An 18635-nucleotide genomic window follows, 5' to 3' on the forward strand; every position below is an offset into this window, starting at 1 on the left:
TAAGGCCGTAGAGAGATTTTTGCATTCTGCAAACAAGGTTCTCTTTACCCCTTTTAACATAGCCTTCTGGTTGAGTCATGTACAGCTCTTCTTCAATGTCTCCATGTAGAAAGGCTGTTTTGATGTCAAAATGTCTTACTTTCATCTGCTGAACAGCAGCTATGGATAATAAAGTTCTGAATGTAGTTTGCTTGGCAACTGGAGCAAAAGTAGCATCATAATCTTCACCATATTTTTGTGAATATCCTTTTGCGACCAATCTTGCTTTAAAACGGTGAACATTACCTTCGGAGTCATATTTGTTCTTAAAGACCCACTTACATCCAATTGCTTTCTTGCCTTGAGGTAGCTCTGTGAGCTCCCATGTTTTGAGCTTATGAAGGGATTCCATTTCTTCATCAGCAGCTTTTATCCATTTTTGCTTCTTATGAATAGGCAGTTTTTGCATTTCCTGCCATGACTGTGGCTCTTCTTCTGGAATTGATCTGACCATATAAGAAAGGCGTTTAGCTGGAATTCCTTTATTTGATCTTCCTGATCTTCTGATCTCCTGAGGTTGGCTTGGTTCTTCTGTTTCTTTTTCAGTACTTTCAGAGCATATCCAGACTTCAGTATTTTCTTTGAGATTCTCTTCAATGTCTGGAATCACTGACTGAAATTCTTGTTCCTTAGGTTGAATTATTTGCGTAACCTCATGAAATTTGAGCGATACTGAGTTTTCATCAATCACTACATCTCTGCTGATTGTTACTGTGTTGGTCTGTGGGTGCAGGATTCTGTATCCTTTCTGAGTTTCACTGTACCCCACAAGAACTCCTTCCTTTGCATGAGATTCCCACTTAGAACGTTTTTCTTTGGGAACATGCACAAAAGTTTTGCTTCCGAATATCCTGAGATGCTTCAGGTTGGGCTTCTCACAGTTCCATAGCTCATATGGAGTTTTACTTGTAGCTTTACTTGGCAGTCGATTTTGAAGATAGGTAGCAGTCATGATGGCTTCTCCCCAATATGTTGTAGGTAGGTTTCCATCAAATAGCATACTTCTTCCACTTTCACAAAGAGTTCGGTTCTTTCTCTCTGCTGTGCCATTCTGCTCTGGGTTGTATGGAACGGTTGTCTGGAACACGATTCCATTCTTTTTCAGGATGGTTTGCACTTTACCACTTGTATATTCAGTTCCATTATCTGCTCGCAGTACCTTTGGTATTCTTCCAAATTTGTTAAGAACTGCAGCAAGATATTCTTCAAGTTTCTGTGGAACTTCATCTTTACTTTGAAGTAGGTAAGTAACAGTATATCTGGAATAATCATCAATGAATGTGAGAAAATATCTCTTCTTGCTGGGAGTAAGAACACTCATTGGACCACACACATCTGTATGTATCAAATCCAGTATCTGTGCAGATTTAGTAGTGCTTACTTTAGGAAACGATTTTCTGGACATTTTCCCTTTTAGGCAACTTGTGCACTTCATTGTTTGATTACACTGGTTGATTGCAATACCATTTGCAAGTTGAGCTAGTTTCTTTACTGCTTCTGGATCTCTGTGGCCTAGGCGTCTGTGCCACACATGAATACAGTCCTTATGAAAATCTTGTCTAGCACTGTAAACAGTTTCATTGCATTTCAGCTGATAAAGTTCATCTTTGATTTTTCCTTCGGCAAGGGTATGACCCTTCTTTGAAATGATGCATCTGTCATCCTTAAATGTAACTATATTTCCCTGTTGTGCAAGCTTCTTTACAGATAAAAGGTTACTTTCAAGTTTGGGAACATACAGCACGTCTTTAACTGGGATTTTTCTGACTTGTGCTGAGGATTGAACTTGACAATGGAGATAACCATCTCCTATTCCTTCTGATGTCATATAGTGACCATTAGCTAAAATTACCTTTTCAGACTTGCTTTCATCTAGATTAATGAAGAAATCTTTATCACGTGTCATGTGAGCAGTCGCTCCAGAGTCAATACACCAAACATGGTTTGCATATGGGCTTGTGCTGACCCCAAATGCAGTCGCAATACATGCATCTTCCTTCTTTACAGCTGTTTTAACCTTTTGATGACTGTCCTGCTTTTTAAACTGATTCATTCTTGCTTTCCACACTCTGCAGTCTGCTTTAAGGTGACCAGGCTTTTTACAGACAAAACATTCACGAGTTTCCTTTAAATGACTCTGAGCTTTAGAAAAGTACTGTGTCTTTAATGCTGCTTCTGCTTTGCATATATTATTGCTAATAGTCTCTGACTTTCTCTTGTATTCATCTGCAAGTTTCCCTTTCACATATTCTAGTGTGAGTTCATCATCTGGTCTGGCATCTAATGCAGTCACAAGCGTGTCATAACTTTCTGGAAGACCACTTAATAGTAATGCAGCAACATGAAAATCTTTAATTTCTTCACCAATACCCCTTAGGCGCTCCACAATCTCTAGGGTGTTTCTGATATAGTCCTGCATATGCTGGCCATCACTTAATTTAGACTGATACAGCTTTCTCATAAGATATAGCTTATTGCTGAGATTTGACCTTTCATGCACTTTCTGTAATTCTTCCCACATTTTCTTTGCAGTATCACATTTGCATACATGTACAATCTGGTTATCATCTATGCTGAGGGAAATAGTGCTTTGTGCTTTCTGATCAGTCTCTAGCCAATCACCCGGTACTGGGTCAGGCACAGGCTGTTCAATACATTTCCATGTACCCTCTCTTATAAGTAACATCTTTACCTTGAATTTCCAGGAGCTGTAATTGTGATTTGTGAGACTTGGCACTGTGTACTTCACTGCATTCCTTTCTGTAGACATTCTTGTCTCTTGTACCTTTTTTTTTTTTGTTTGTTACTGGCCCTTTAAGCTGCGCTGTCCGGTGCTCTGTACACTGCGGTACCTTTGCGTTCCGGTGTCCTTGTATTCCGGGGGTTCCTCTGTGCTGTCTGCGCTTGGCTCGCTGCTTATTCCGGTGACTGGGCTTTTTACCATTTACTTTCCGGTGGCTGGGCCCATAACCTGTTAGCCGGAGTATTACCACAGCAGCGCGTGTTACTTCATATAAGCAGCAGAATCCAACGTAAGGCAAACTGTGTTTAATATATGCAGCTTGAACTGGAACAAAATAAGAAAGCTTTGACAGTAACTACCGATATAATCTAGTCCATGTAACACATGTCTCTCTGTGAAGGAAACAGCAGCAGAATGATGCAATCAGTGAGAGTCCTCTGACCTTTTTGTACAAACTTTAACAATCACAGCATAGCTGACAAATGAACACTCATAGACATTCAATGCAGACTACAACAGGAATGGAGTTGTTGCATTTAAACTTATTCCAACAGTTATCGTTTGTTCCTTATCACTCCTATTCTTTACATCAGTGCCGAATATTAGACATATGTCTCTCTCTGCTGGACACTATATCCAATACCTTTTTTCCTCCAGCAACCAGCGTTATTCATTTTGCTCTAATGCGTCAACCATTATAGGTTCATGTAAATACTTTTGTTCTGTTAATTTTAGTTCCATCACTATTATATCCATGTTTTACTTCTGTTTGTTTATTTTATTTATTTTCTGTCACTTTCTGTAGTAACTGATGAAGGTCCGGTGTGTTGGACCGAAACGTATATTTGGGTACTACATTAAAAATTCACAAAGAGCATAAGTTGAGTGCAAGGTTTCTCTTTATTTATACTGTAAGGTGTGGGAACCTACCTTTGCACCACCACCAGTAGTGCACACGTTTCCACCATTTTGGCAGAACTAAAGTCATCAGTCACCCTAAATATAGAAAGATATCAATGCCTGCAAATTCTTCTATGGTTAGGTTTATTTGTTCTTAAAAGGGAAGGTACCGCATTTGTAGATGTAGCATAGCATGCTGTTATAACCAAGCTTTGATTGCATTTGAAACATATTTCGAGTGTTATAGGAGTTTAAAGGCGGCACTGGAGGCTGACGTCTAGCTGTCACAGTAGCAGCACAACACTATCAGTGTCATAATACGCACCCCATGGTTATAGGAGGTATCAGAAGGACACTGACCCTATCTATTGTAATAGAACTGTCACTGCTGTGAACTGGGCACGCCTCTGTGGGCTGCACAATTCACAGTAGTGGGAGTGTTCTGCTGCCATTTTCATGGAGCCTTCAGATCTGCTAACATAAGCAGTACTGCTTCCAGCAGAGCAGATCCTTTGACAGCTGATGGGAGTAAAATGCAGGAGAAAAGTACTGGCAGAATAACAGAGACATCAAGGAGGAACAGTGTACCATTAGCATTATTGGTCCAGGAGTGGTCAGCTGCTTGGCAGGGCAGGAGCTGTGATTCAACCCTCAGCAAGATAAGATAAGGAGCTGCAGTGAATGGCCAGAAATTGTGGAGGGGGATGAGAGAATCATGTAAACTGGGTGAGAGAGACTGATGGGAGAGAGACAGTAGCTGCTGGTGATAGCAGGTCAGCCACAAAATGGTGCTGCCCTGTGATGCTACTCTTCATTATGCCCCAGGGATACTAGAAAACCCAAAAGGGGAGGGAAATGGTGATGTCAGCAGTTACTGCCCCAATTTTGCTGCTAACAGTGAAGCTGGTAAGTCTTACTATAGCTGCTTGAGGTCTAAAACGGAAAATGCTCCCCCTAGTGGTAAAATATATATTTGTAAGAAAATATATCATATTTTTCATATAGAAATGTTAGCAAACAGTCCAAACATTGCACTAATACATTTTAATTACTATTTTAAGCTTCATTTCACACAAAAAAAAACACAAAGAAAACTGGTGGCACCTTCCCTTTTAAAAGGTTGTGACATCACAGCAATTAATGCTAATTATCGAGATGTCTATTTTTAGTAGGCCCGGAGACATAGGCTATTATCTTTATGTTGACTATTGAATTCGTGTGTTGCTTTCTTTGGTTGATCAAGAAACACAGACTGTTTGTATGAGCATGGATATTGACTTGAGTTGATGTTTGTTGGAACTCATGGTCTGTTATCTTTGAGGGACATGGACATAGGGTAATTGAAAAACAGATGTTTGTTAATATGTTGATTACACATTGTACAAGGCCAGCCAGTTTGTTGATCTGCAAAACTGGAGTACAAACTACCAGGGAAACATTGCTCAATCAACAGGGACATAGATTTGACATTCTATAGGATGTCAGTTTAGGGGACAATTACCCCAGCTGACAGAATCCAGATCTGCTCCATTGACCCTCATCGATACATTTGGAGAAACCAGGTTAAGACCATCCGGTCACCTCGAACCCATGGATACGTTTGGAGAAACCAGGTTGGGACCCATCTGGTCACCTGGCTCCAAGGAGATGTTCAAAGAAGTCAGGCTGGGACCATCCGGTCACCTGGCCACATGCCTCAATGGACTGTCAGCTTTTCCACAGAGGTTTTCCTTTGATTAGAATATTGATGGCTTTTCCTACACATTGATTGGTGGAGGTCCAACTCCTGAGCCCACCAGTGTTTAACACCTGAAAGTTGCATTGTCACCAATAGTCGATCATGTGCACTGCCGCTCCTTTCATTCTAATGGGAGTGCTGAAGTCCATTCGAGCTTAAACATTGGCATTCGACGGTGCACCTATTAAGAGTGAATAGAGCAGCAGTGCACTTGAGTAACATGAGCTCCATTCACATGGGTTTTTCAGAGCTGGGCACCCAGCATTCAGAACCACAGTGATCGAAAAATTATCCCTAACCCATAGGGAACAACTTTAAAGAAAACTCATTTAAGGAAGTTGTACACTACTTGGGCAACCGTGTCATACCCTACACTTGGCCCCAATTAAAAAAAAAAAAAAACCTATACTCACCTCCCGTGCAGACGCCATTTCTGTGGTTTCAGCACTCAAGTCAGAGATTACGTTTAGTCCAGACTTCATCATCATATTCAATTCAACAAAAGGCGGGGACAGTGATGCCAGCGTTGATTGGGCTCCGGGTTCACGTGACAACAACCACACGAGAGCCCCGGGGACATCGAGTGCAAACACCGCAAGGACGGTGCCGGAACGTGGTGAAAATAAGCTTTTTTACTTAATCGGGGCCATGCATGAGGTACGTGAAGGAGTGTGCTAGTAGTGGACAATCCTTTAAAGTAGGAATTGAAATCTGCAGTATGTAGTAGTTCGTGTTTGCATTGTAGCTCTGTGAAAAACTATAATGTAAACTCTCGGGGCAGAAACTGGTGTGACTGAATCAATATTGAGTAACTGCATAAAGTATTGTAACCATATTATTACTATTAGTATTGTTATTGGCAATCAAAGCCCATGAATGATCATCTATATCTGTACCCATTGAGATAAAACAAGAAGGGCATCATTCATATAATGTGATGCTTCACTATCAAACTGAAATAAAGAACTCTAATGAGAGGGATAAAACTCCTTAAAGCTCATATGTCCAACTCTGGCTCGAGGGCTAAATCTGATCCACAGGATGAGTATATTTGGCACGTGACGCTGGATGTGTCTCCAAAGAAAAAAAATATATGGCCCAACATCGCACTTTCAACTATATCAGCCTCCTATATTCAGATACAGTTGAAAGCAATGATCATTCCCCTTCAGAATGTGAGGTCTCAGCACAGTGGGCACACGCCCGCTGCCCCGAGATGTGCAGAGGATCTGAAGTCACAATGAAAAGGCCAAAGCAGCGGGGAAATGGTCTGAAGTATTTTTTTTTTATGTGGGACCTATTATACTGTGTGGAGCACTATGTGGGGCCCTTTTTACTGTATGGAGCACTATATGGGGCCCATTATACTATATGGAGCACTATGTGAGGCCATTATACTGTATGGAGCAATATGTGGTTCAATTATATTGTATGGAACACTATGTGAGCCCCATTATACTGTAAAGAGCACTGTGAGGGGGCCCATTATACTGTATGGAGCAATATGTGGGGCCATTATACCTTACGAAGCACTTTTGTGGTCATTATCATTATACTGTGTGGAGGGCTGGGTGGTGATTACAGTTGAAGGTCATCATACCGTGCTTGTGGAGGGTACTGTAGAAGAATTCACTGTGGGGGTAACTGTCACGCTGTGACGGTCTTCAGTAAAGGCCCCTTCACATTAAGCGACGCTGCAGCGATACCGACAACGATCCGGATCGCTGCAGCGTCGCTGTTTGGTCGCTGGAGAGCTGTCACACAGACCGCTCTCCAGCGACCAACGATGCCGGTAACCAGGGTAAACATCGGGTAACTAAGCGCACGGCCGCGCTTAGTAACCCGATGTTTACCCTGGTTACCATCCTAAAAGTAAAAAAAAACAAACACTAGATACTTACCTACCGCTGTCTGTCCTCCAGCGCTGTGCTCTGCTTCTCTGCTCTCCTCCTGTACTGGCTGGGAGCCGGAAAGCAAAGCGGTGACGTCACCGCTCTGCTTTCCGGCTTTTAGCATGGTAACCAGGGTAAACATCGGGTTACTAAGCGCGGCCCTGCGCTTAGTTACCCGATGTTTACCCTGGTTACCAGTGAAGACATCGCTGGATCGGTGTCACACACGCCGATCCAGCGATGTCTCCAGGGAGTCCAGCGACGAAATAAAGTTCTGGACTTTGTTCAGCGACCAACGATCTCCCAGCAGGGGCCTGATCGTTGGTCGCTGTCACACATAACGATTTCATTAACGATATCGTTGCTACGTCACAAATAGCAACGATATCGTTAACAATATCGTTATGTGTGAAGGTACCTTAAGGAAGAGTGGCCTTAAACTGTCAAGGGAGCTGGGAACCTAACTATCCCTGTCCCCGGGGGTACTCTTATAAAAGGTAGAAAGGCCTGAGTCTCCGACTTTACCGAGCGCCTGTAAAAACCCTAATCTGTCCCTCACCCACCCCATGAGGCATGGGACAGTAGTGAAAAGGTAAAACAGACACAAAGACAAAACATGGATAACACAAAATTTCTAACATGGAAAAGTGCTAACCAACCATACGGAGGAGGATAGGAACTGGGATGAATAAACTAAATGGGAAAAGGGGACAAGGACATAAAACACACACATACAACAGAAAACTACAGAACACCAAAAAAACAACCTTCAACTACTTAGCTTTAGCACACAGCACAGCATCTACTAAAAACAAGGAGGGAGGGCTTTCACCAGCAGGACAGAGTGGGTCTGGCCAGGTTTTATAGGAAGCATTAAGGACCAGATCAGAAGAAGCTGCCCGTTTCTGACTGGCATAGAAAGGGTTGTTAACCTCTTCAACACCAAAGGAAACCAAATTAATTTAACATGGTATCTGGATACACAGATTAAATGGAACATCTGTGATTCACAATGCACAGTGATCTTCTACCCCAAGATCTCCCAGGCTGGCGAACATACTCGTGACAGTATCATACGTGTTTGGAGGCACTTTAGTTGGCATCATACTTTATTACCTGTATTAGTCAAGGTTTTTATTCTTTGTTATTACATACTAGCTGAAGAGCCCGGCGTTGCCTGGGCATAGTAAATATCTGTGGTTAGTTATAGCACCTCACTTCTCTTATTTTCCCATCACACCTCTCATTTTCCCAATCACATCTTTCATTTTCCCCATCACATCTTTCATTTTCCCCCTCACATCTCTCATTTTCTCCCTCACACCTCTCATTTTCTCCCTCACTCCTCTCATTCCCCCTAACACTTGTCATATAGACCTCACATCTGTCATTTTCCGATCACTCCACTATTTTCCCTCACTCCTCTCATTTTGCACTCACACCTTTTCATTTTCACCTCACACCTCTCATTTTCACCTCGCATATACATGTTTGTCATCTGCCTTATATATAGTATACACCTGTATGTCATCTCCTGTATATAGTATATACCTGTATGTAATCTCCCCTGTATATAGTATATACCTGCTGTGTGTCATCTCCCCTGTATATAGTATATACCTGTATGTCATCTCCTTCTATATATAGTATATACCTGTATGTCATCTCCTGTATATAGTATATACCTGTGTGTCATCTCCCCTGTATATAGTATATATCTGTGTGTAATCTCCTCCTGTATATAGTATATACCTGTATGTCATCTTCTATATATAGCATATACCTGTATGTCATCTCCTCCTGTATATAGTATATACCTGTAGGTCATCTGCTCATGTATATAGTATATACCTGTGTGTCATCTCCTCCTGTATATAGTATGTACCTGTATGTCATCTCCTCCTCTATATAGTATATACTTGTGTGTCATCTCCCCTGTATATAGTATATACCTGTGTGTCATCTCCTCCTGTATTAGACCTCGTTCACACGTTATTTGCTCAGTATTTTTACCTCAGTATTTGTAAGCTAAATTGGCAGCCTGATAAATCCCCAGCCAACAGGAAGCCCTCCCCCTGGCAGTATATATTAGCTCACACATAATAGACAGGTCATGTGACTGACAGCTGCCGTATTTCCTATATGGTACATTTGTTGCTCTTGTAGTTTGTCTGCTTATTAATCAGATTTTTATTTTTGAAGGATAATACCAGACTTGTGTGTGTTTTTGGGCGAGTTTCGTTTGTCAAGTTGTGTGTGTCGAGTTGCGTGTGGCGACATGCGTGTTGCAACTTTTTGTGTGTCGAGTTGCATGTGACAGGTTAGTGTAGCAAGTTTTGTGCAGCAAGTTTTGCGCATGGCGAGTTTTGCACGTGGCGAGTTTTATGTGTGGTGCCTTTTGAGTATGTGCAAGTTTTGTGTGAGGCAACTTTTGCATGTGTAGCAACTCTTGTGCATGTGGCAATTTTTCCGCGTGTGCAAGTTTTGCGTGTGGCGAGTTTTCCATGAGGTGAGTTTTGCACTTGTGGCGAGTTTTGCAAGAGCCTAGTTTTTGCATCTGGCGAGTTCTGCGCGTGGCGAGTTTTGAGCGGCGACTTTTGTGTTTCGACTTTTATGTGGCGAGGTTGGTGTATGTGTGGTGAAATGTGTGCTGAGGGTAATATGTGTTCAAGCACGTGGTAGTGTGTGGCGCATTTTGTGTGTGTGTTCATATCCCCGTGTGTGGTGACTATCACAAGTCGGGGCCCCACCTTAGCAACTGTACGGTATATACTCTTTGGCGCCATCGCTCTCATTCTTAAAGTCCCCCTTGTTCACATCTGGCAGCTGTCAATTTGCCTCCTACACTTTTCCTTTCATTTTTTCCCATTATGTAGATAGGGGCAAAATTGTTTGGTGAATTGGAACGCGCGGGGTTAAAATTTCGCCTCACAACATAGCCTATGACGCTCTCGGGGTCCAGACGTGTGACTGCAAAATTTTGTGGCTGTAGCTGCGACGGTGCAGATGCCAATCCCGGACATACACACATACACACACACACACACACACACATTCAGCTTTATATATTAGATTTAATTTAATTTAGGTAATTGGGCCATATGCTTTTTACATATTATATTCCCATATTTTATTCTAAGCGCTACTAATATGTATTTTGCTCGTGGAACAACCCTTTAAGTTTGTTTCCATATGAAAAAGATCATTATTATATTGGATAAGGAAAAACTTCCTAAATTGTAGACTTTTTTTTTATTTTTTAATAAGTATCAAGTTGGCCCATGGCTTTGTCCAAGATTTTATCTTTGGTCCTCTGTGTATTTGAGGTTGACATCCTTGCTTTAAAAAGGGAATCTGTCAATACGATTAACCCTCCTGAGCTGTCTACATTGGGCATGCAGGTAAAAGAAAGTTGTATAAAATGGATACCTTGATATGTACGATACGATATCTTATTCCAGAGAAATAATTTTTTTCTTAATATGTAAATGAGCTGTTAAGATCTATGTGCCGGACAATGATCAGCATGAGAATCTGCCTCTGGAACTGCAGCGGCGCTGGCTGGGAAAAGCGGAAGACGGCGGCTGGTAAGTATATTTATTATATATTAGTAGCACCACTCCAGAGCTTGAGTGAAAAAAAATGCTGGAGTGGCGCTTTAAACTTGCTCTGTGTAAACAGGACGTGCTACATGGCAATCTGTTACCTATCGTTCTATGGGCATCAGAAGTGCGGTCGGCCCCGCTGTACAAGCTATTTAATTAAACCACTTCAAATCAGCAAACATGTAGCTGATCATTTAAAAGCCATCATCAGCCGCTGCAAACAAGCCCTTATGTTACCCCGGAACTGCTGATACATTAACATACTGTAACAATACTCTTTAATTTTCACACCTAGTCTGTTTTCCTCATCTGACTTATTTCCACAGCAACCAAATAAGAGATAAGGGGAAAAATGTTGTGTGTTAGTAAGAAACAGATCAATAGGCCCCACATAGCAGGGCCTGTGCTGCGCTCTCAGTTATTTGCTTATTGACAGCAACCATGCAATCCAACACAGGAACGGAGAGCTTTTCTAACAGGAGGTTGCACACCTATGTTTGGTCAAGCGAGATATGAAAAAATGAATCACGATGCAATAATTACAAAACAGGTTCCCTCAGCTCCAATACACAAAAGAGCAAAATTAAACAAAAAGCTAAATATAAGGTTAATTTCACTGCTTGATAATATAGAACAAACCTATTAAAGGCAACCTGACAGCTGATACACGCTGCCCTACCCACAGTCAGCTTGGATCAGTCACTGAACGGATGATCCCAGCCATATATGTGAAACTGTGCAGCATGTCAGAGGAAAACACAACTCAACAGCCGCCGGGGACCGAGCCGTGTTGGAGTCTGGTAGGACAGGAGGGTCTCCGGTGGCTTTTCCCCACCCGCTGAGATGGAGTGACAGGTCTCTCCCTGAGGCTGCCGTTACACTAGCAGTATTTGGTCAGTATTTGTCTCCACAGCACGGCTCGGTCCCCACCTTTCCGACTAGTCTCCACAGCACGGCTCGGTCCCCACCTTTCCGACTAGTCTCCAGCACGGCTCGGTCCCCACCTTTCCGACTAGTCTCCAGCACGACACGGTTCCCACCTTTCCGTCTAGTCTCCACAGCACGGTTCGGTCCCCCACCTTTCCGACTAGTCTCCACAGCACGGCTCGGTCCCCACCTTTCCGACTAGTCTCCAGCACGGCTCGGTCCCGACTAGTCTCCAGCACGGCACGGTTCCCACCTTTCCGTCTAGTCTCCAGAGCACGGCTCGGTCCCCCACCTTTCCGACTAGTCTCCAGCACGGCTCGGTCCCCACCTTTCCGTCTAGTCTCCAGAGCACGGCTCAGTCCCCACCTTTCCGACTAGTCTCCACAGCACGGCTCGGTCCCCACCTTTCCGACTAGTCTCCAGCACGGCTCGGTCCCCACCTTTCCGTCTAGTCTCCACATCACGGTTCGGTACCCCACCTTTCCGACTAGTCTCCAGTACGGCTCAGTCCCCACCTTTCCGACTAGTCTCCAGCACGACACGGTTCCCACCTTTCCATCTAGTCTCCACAGCACGGCTCGGTCCCCACCTTTCCATCTAGTCTCCACAGCACGGTTCGGTCCCCCACCTTTCCGACTAGTCTCCAGCACGGCTCGGTCCCCACCTTTCCGACTAGTCTCCAGCACGGCTCGGTCCCCACCTTTCCGTCTAGTCTCCACAGCACGGCTCAGTCCCCACCTTTCCGACTAGTCTCCACAGCACGGCTCGGTCCCCACCTTTCCGACTAGTCTCCACAGCACGGCTCGGTCCCCACCTTTCCGACTAGTCTCCAGCACGGCTCGGTCCCCACCTTTCCGACTAGTCTCCAGCACAGCTCGGTCCCGACTAGTCTCCAGCACGGCTCAATCTCCAACTTTCCGACTAGTATCCAGCACGGCTCGGTCCCCACCTTTCCGACTAGTCTCCACAGCACGGCTCGGTCCCCACCTTTCCGACTAGTCTCCAGCACAGCTCGGTCCCGACTAGTCTCCAGCACGGCTCAATCTCCAACTTTCCGACTAGTATCCAGCACGGCTCGGTCCCCACCTTTCCGACTAGTCTCCACAGCACGGCTCGGTCCCCACCTTTCCGACTAGTCTCCAGCACAGCTCGGTCCCGACTAGTCTCCAGCACGGCTCAATCTCCAACTTTCCGACTAGTATCCAGCACGGCTCGGTCCCCACCTTTCCGACTAGTCTCCACAGCACGGCTCGGTCCCCACCTTTCCGACTAGTCTCCAGCACAGCTCGGTCCCGACTAGTCTCCAGCACGGCTCAATCTCCAACTTTCCGACTAGTATCCAGCACGGCTCGGTCCCCACCTTTCCGACTAGTCTCCACAGCACGGCTCGGTCCCCACCTTTCCGACTAGTCTCCAGCACAGCTCGGTCCCGACTAGTCTCCAGCACGGCTCAATCTCCACCTTTCCGACTAGTATCCAGCACGGCTCGGTCCCCAGCATCTATTGAACGGTTTTTTCTGAAACACCGTGGCGTTTCATTGTCAAACATATATGGCTGAGATTATAGAGCCTGTGTCTGATACATGCTGCCCGAGGATCAGGTTCACTTTAATGTATTTACTCTAGTTATCTGGCATAAAGTATATGCGAAAATATGGCATTTGCATCAAATCGTGTAATCGCAAAAGCCCCTCCAGCATTTGTTAAGGCAATATGTGAGGCTACTAAGAAAAATCCCTCATATATATCAAACTAATGCCGGCTGAACACACCAATATCAATGGGTTAGAACAAAACTCAAATCTAATGTGTGCAGGGACCTCTCTTATCCGGGGACAGAAGGATCCGACTTAGGGCTCATACTCACTTGTGAGCAACTCGGATGAGTCTCGCACGGCAATACCCGGCACTGCACCCAGCACTCAGGAGTGGAGCGTGCGGCTGCATGTATTCCTATGCGGACGAACGCTCCGATTTGAGTGCCGGCAGCTGCGCCGGGTTTTAATGTGCGAGACTCATCCGAGATGCTCGCAAGTGAGCATGAGCCCTAAGTCGATTGCAGACTGCCGTTCCCCCAGTTGTCTAGAGCCCCGGCTCATACACATTTTGGGTTGGTCGGGTTTGGCTGAGGGTATGTGCACACGTCAGGATTTTATAGCAGAAATTTCCGGACAAAAACTGGACATTTCTGCCAGAAATCCGCATGCGTTTTTTTCGCGTTTTTGGTGCGTCTTTTCCCAAATGCATAGAATAGCGGGAAAAACGCAGAAAATCCGCAAAATTAATGAACATGCTGCTTTTTTTTTTACCGCAATGCGTTTTTTTTTTGCGGAAAAAAACGCATCATGTGCACAAAAATTGCAGAATGCATTCTAAATGATAGGATGCATATGTCTGCAGTTTGTAATGCGTTTTTATCGCGAAAAAACCTGAACGTGTGCACATACCTTACGGTCTAATGTGTATGGGGGCCGCAGACAATTGTTTGAGTGAAGGAGCTGCCATGTTCAATTAACTGTTTTCTGGGACTTTTTTTTTTGTTTTTTGTATGTAAATTAAAAAGGTAAATCATTAGCTCTGTGGTCCACTTAGGGCAATAGCAGGGATCTACACATGTGGAATCAACAGCCTACATGGGACTTTTAGTTCTCCGACAGCTGTCAAGCCACATGACAAGAATACACTGTAAAGCCCAATGACATGGCTATAAAAGTAATGAATTATTGCTAAAAATCTTCCTTCATTCCATAATCTCTCTGTTTCAGACTGTTGCTCCTGCATTTCCATGGTGGGCAGACTGCCCCCTTTGTTTCTTGTTTACATGCCCCTCCAGCAGTGAATAGGTTAATGTTGCAATTAGACTTTCCATTGTGGCCCATATAGTGCGAGCAGATCGGGTAACACTGTGTCCTGCATTGTTAGAGCCATGCTGAGGTAATAAAAGTTTTCATTTCTTTCTCTCCACCCTAAAGGGAGCCTCCTGTTCTTTCCCAGCTCATGAAGGCCTCTCCCTGCCCCCATTCACTGGGATCTGAGCCAACAGTAACCCCCCACCAGCACTCAGACCTGCTGCTCTGGCCAACAGATCTGTCTGCACCCCAGCACACAGCCCTGTCCACCACTGGGGGCACATGTGGATCCCAGCTCTCCTCTTCCTCCAGGCCATCCCAGAACCGCACATTATTGGGTCTGACAGGAGCCCCCTCACTTTATGAGCTCTAGAGTGTGAGCTTTGCTGCCAACCTCCAGGGTCCTCCCGTTATGGGGGCACTGACCAACTTGTTAAAAGTTCTACACATTGCTGGTCCAGCATGGTGGTCTTGGACTCTTTCTTTGCTCTCCCCTCCCCCATCACACTCCATGTGCTGAGGCCCAGGCTAGGAACTATTTTCTCTTGGCACAGTAAAGTAAAGTGCAGTCTGTGGAAAAGCTGCAGGAGCCATGTGGCTGCTGGAAGATTATAGCCCTGTGCTGTGAATACAAAAGCCTACGCCTAGAGTCACTGCCAGGACTTGCTACTTCCACCCAGTAACTCAGAAAGTCTAAAAACCCAGGCCCGATTTAGCCCCTTTTATTCCAAAAAAGGCAACAAAAAAATCCAGAAAAGTTTCTAAAACAAAGAGAATGTTATGTTTAGAAAATACTAATGTAACATTATGATGATGTCTGTAAAGCGCTGCGGAATATGATGGCGCTATATAAGCAAAGCATAAAAACAAAATATTTAATAGGGTGAATTCTACCAGCCGCAAGACCCCGATAATTCCGGAAGCAGACGCAGGTGGGGGACAGGTCGTAAAAGAGATGATCCACAGACAGAAGTATATATGAGTGTCACGTACCCTGCAGCAAAAAAAAAAAAAGCCCTAAACTTAACATTACCGTCTCGTAAATCAGGGGGAGGACACAGGTTTCAGACTCTGCAGTATGTGTCAGCCTGCTGTTACATTCCTCCTGCAAGGTCACAGATGTGGGGGGTCAGCAGGCGATCCAGGGGCTTCCAGGCAGTGTCGGACTGGGGTGACAAGGGCCCACCAGTAACATTGGGGGAGGCCACTTTTCACCATTTATACTACCTTCGTTCACAAATTTACCTATATCTATATAATAATAAACTGGGCACCTTGGTTAATGAATGATGAGATGCTGCTTTTTTCTGTACATAGTAAACCATGTGAATTAAGCTAAGTACTGCCCATACAGTGGGGTTGGGTGCCCAGATCTGCACAGGGGCCCACCGGGGGATTCCCGTTACCCTGTGGGCCAGTCCGAGCCTGCTGTCAGGTATCAATCACTTATTGGAGCGGTGGTAATGGATTACTGCGGGCACAGGCGCTCCTTCACCATGTCACCACCTCTCGCCCATCACCCGCTAATAACTCATGAATCAAAGCTCTCCCATTTTGCAGGGAATGAAAGACATTTGGTGGCATTTCCCTAGAGAGCCTGAGCCTGGCAGATAGTGATGGAGGACACATGTATACGCCTGAATCATTGCTCCAATTAGGGGGGCCCTCTAGAGAGTCCTACAGACCTTCCATGCTCAACTCCGAGTCTGAGGCTTAATCAGACCTCATGGTGCGATCTGTAGGGAACCAAAGTACTAAAGGTCCGAAGACGTGCCAGCTTTTAGTGCAATCCGAACAATGGTCGTGTCTTGAGAAATCACAAGGATCAGATGAGTTCAGCTGGTGGGATTCCAAAGTGCCCCTGACTGTTAATTGTGAGATACAGTATTTCACCCTCTGGACCTAGAGGTCATTAACTATAGGGGTGATCCAGGGAGCAAGTAATCACAATTTCATGTCTAATTTATTGGGTAATCTTAGATGATGCTGTGATATTCAGTACAAAACATAAATTCTAATGTCGGGCAGATGTTGACCCAATGCAAATGACAACTATTGCACTGTTCGTAAGATAAATCTTTTCCCTTCTGAAATGTATCGTGTATATAAATAAATAATATAAATGTGACACTTTGTGGTCAAACTAGATATTGATCATTTGGTACATTTGATGTTTATCATTCCAAAGCTATCAGACACGTGATACTTCCAGCTAATGATAGGCAGCACGGTTACTCAGTGGTTAGCACTGCAGCCTTGCAGTGCTGGGGTTCTGGAGTCAAATCCCACCAGGGACAACATCTGCAAAGAGTTTGGATGTTCTCCCTGTGATTTTGTCGGTTTCCTTCCATACTCCAAAGACATACTGAAAGCGAATGTAGATTGTGAGCCCCTATGGGGACAGTGTTAACCTTGAGCCATGGCGATGAACAATCTGTAGGAAGATCGATCTCATGCAAGCCCAGGTAGGTCCACCAGGGTCTTCTCCACCATTACCTTGATATTGGTGCCATTTAAGGGAACGTAATAAATAAATCCATCACTGTGCAGAAAGCTCTGGATAAATACTGCCAATGACTATAGTGTTTTGTTTCCAGTACCGATTATCTCCTGGATGAGATGAAAGTCAACCAGTCCGTCCCTCCAGCGCATGATGTCCTAACAAAGACAAGGCTCTGGATCCTTGCAGTGTACAGAACTGGCTCATGATGAATGGTCGCCAACAGTTTTCCTAGTAATTTCTTGGACTTAATTATTAACCATCAGCCTTCCTGCTGCCCCCTGCCTTGTGGGAACAATACAGACCTGATGTGATCATGTAGAAGAAGCAGCACATGTAAAACACCCCAATCCACATGCAGACCCCCAGATCAGCACTTACCTCCCTAGGATTTAGGTTCTGTCTCCTTTAGTTTGAGGTAGAACACAGAACTCCATCAGGACTTTCACCTCTTTCTTTTCTTTCTCAACATATCCACAAGCAATAAAGCAACAAGTCCTAGAGCAATCCACCATCCTGGATCATGGCCCCCCAGAGGCTGTGTGCTGAGAGGAGACCCCTCTGTGGCAACAATGGTGCAGAACTGCCTCCTCCAGAGAATCAGGACATGTCCCAGCAAAGCACAAGTGCTAGAAGTTGTGGAGGAGAATATCCCTGTGCTGCCTGCACTGGGACAGGAGAGCTCATGACATCACATCCTTCTCCTCCCCCTCACTTTTGTGGACTTAGGATAAACTGGAAATTTCAAGGGGTAGCTGAGAGCTCCAAGGTGTCCTGGGCTGCAGCCTTGTGTGCTCAGTGCTTCTATCCACAGTCTACAGGCAGCAAAATGTCAGCCAGGCCGGTCATAACACATCATGGTATTATTTACATTCTTACAAAACACAAAATAGATCTTTTTCCCCCAATCTGTTGTTTAACCAGTTTCTTTATGATAAAAAGAAAGTGTTTTCCATAAATCAGCGCTGACACAAAGTCTACGTGCACACGCTGCGGATTTTGCTGCGGATTTGCAGCGGTTTTCCCTGAGTTCACAGTACCATGTAAACCTTTGGAAAGCAAAATCCGCTGTGCACATGCTGCGGAAAAAAACGCGCGGAAACGTAGCATTGTTTATTCCGCAGCGGTTTACACCTGCTCCATAATAGGAATCCGTAGGTGGAATCAGCACAAAAACTTCCTAAAATACGCGGTAAATCTGCAGGTAAAACGCAGTGCCTTTTACCTGCGGATTTCTCAAAACAGGTGTGGAAAAATCCACCTAGGTTCCATCTACGTGTGCACATACCATACAGATCACCGCACGGCTTGAACTGGTCACTTTTCGCTATCAGTCTTTATGCTCAAAGTGACTGAGAATATGTCACTCAGTCTATAACAGGCCTCGACTGTGAATCTTATTTATTATTATTTGTCACCATCATATGCCACAGCACTTCAGA

General features: G+C 44.6%; 1 protein-coding gene across 3 annotated transcripts in view; it reads right to left on the bottom strand.

The window, feature by feature from the left end:
- Nucleotides 1-17833, bottom strand: part of FAT1 (FAT atypical cadherin 1) — a 244376-nt gene extending 226543 nt beyond the window's left edge. For all 3 annotated transcript variants that reach the window (XM_069744372.1, XM_069744371.1, XM_069744370.1), the window contains exon 1: nt 17575-17833. The gene's annotated coding sequence lies outside the window, so the exon portion shown is untranslated. The remainder of the gene's footprint in view (nt 1-17574) is intronic.
- Nucleotides 17834-18635: the final 802 nt, after the last annotated feature.

This window comes from Ranitomeya imitator, chromosome 1 (assembly GCF_032444005.1).
Source record: "Ranitomeya imitator isolate aRanImi1 chromosome 1, aRanImi1.pri, whole genome shotgun sequence".
Classification (NCBI taxonomy): Eukaryota; Metazoa; Chordata; class Amphibia; order Anura; family Dendrobatidae; genus Ranitomeya; species Ranitomeya imitator.